Genomic DNA, 1,777 nt, shown 5'->3' with positions numbered 1-1,777 from the left:
GAACGTTGGAAAACTTTGTGATAGGATGATAACGTGAACCGGGCTCCATATAACATCGTAAAAGTATTCTGGTTTCAAATATCTTTAGAAAAGCTAGAGAAAATCATGAGAGGAAATGTATTTACATGTGAAATAACAAGTAGTAAAATTATGGATGTATTGTGTTCATTAGTTTATTCTTCCCCCAGCCTTCTTTCAACAGGCACATAGAAATTTCATAACCAGAAAATAATTACAGTTAACTTCTTTTAATTAAAAGAATACTTAAAAAGGAGTGAGACCCTGAGGTAACCAACTTCACACAGCCATGTCTCAAGGAAATCTGTGACTGTTTGTATCCCCAGTTTTAACACCTCTGGCCTCATATGAGTTGTCACATTATTCCTAGTTACTCTCTGTGCTATTGTTTTGAGTATGTAGAGAAGTAGCTGAGAAAAAAGTTTTGGAATCAGGTTCTTGGCAAAGACTAGCTACTTAGTGCTGAAGGCAAGCACAGGCTCAATTCTGAGGCTTGATCTGAGGTAAATTCCCTCACACTTAGGGAGAATGCAAGATTTCTGGCATGGAGCTGCTTATTTTTCTAAATCTAATGGATCTGCTATGAGAGACAGTATAGAATACAGAATTCGTCAAAAACCCAGGTAGGAGGCTTCAAATGAGATCTTTACCTACTGATTTATTAAATGCACTTGTGCAATATATCTGACCTCTTTCTGTTTCAGGGCTTCTTGAACTCTGAAATGAGAGGAGTGTGAGGAAAAGGATAGTAGAAGGGAAAGCATTAAGCAATCCCCATGAAGATATTGCTCAAATCCAGGTTATGTTCATATCACCTCAGGTTCTGTTTGGTAATAGATCCTGTCAGCAACCCTTCTCAAAGGGTAAAAAGGAGTGGAATTAAAGAAAAGTGTAAGCATATTTTCAAAAAAATAAAGCTTAATGGAGGTTAATGGGGTTAATCATTAGTCTGTGGAGATGCAGGTTTATATATCATATCAGCAACATGGACATTAGGATGGACGTGGTGATCCCAGGAGGACTTGGACTAAGGAAGAGCAGAACCAGGGCCAGGGACACAATATGATGACAATTCCCAATTCTCAGTGTCTTTTCAAGGAACATGTACACACACAAAAAAAAAATCTATGATAAATTCAATTATCTGTTTCCTCTGTATGAATTGATGTAACTTTAAAGTGTCTTGATTTCCCTCCACTTTCCTGGTAGCCACACATTCAGAGAGCTATAGCATGTGCAGAGTTCTAGGACATGAAGAATCTAAGCAGACAGAGGGTATATCTCTTCTAAAATAGACAATACTAGTGCTTACTTATAGGATTGAAGAAAATGAGTCCCTAACATACATCAGTAAGATAATGAGTTCCACAAACTCATTGTGGATAATGGCTTCCACAAACCCAAGAAGCAATGTCTTCATAGGTCTCTATAAAGAAGTGCTTCCTTCTTTGTACAGCAGTGAATTAACTCAAACAGCTGAAAGTCACACACACACACACACACACACACACACACTCTTTTCATAATCATCAGCATAGCCAAAATGTCAGTAACTCCTATGAAAATTTGAATAATGCCAATTTTAAATTGACTTGTCACATAAATTCAGCAAAAGCAAACAAACCCCTTTCTTTTTCAGCTCTGGAAGTAGCTAGAAAGATGGATGGATGGATGGATGGATGGATGGATGGATGGACAGGCAGATCAATGCATTCATACATACATTCATTAACTGACTATTTCAGTTAGCAAACTAATG

The sequence above is a fragment of the Canis lupus genome, chromosome 22, assembly GCF_003254725.2.
Source record: "Canis lupus dingo isolate Sandy chromosome 22, ASM325472v2, whole genome shotgun sequence".
NCBI lineage: Eukaryota > Metazoa > Chordata > Mammalia > Carnivora > Canidae > Canis > Canis lupus.
The sequence above is the reverse complement of the archived record's forward strand: the minus strand, read 5'-3'. Positions refer to the sequence as shown.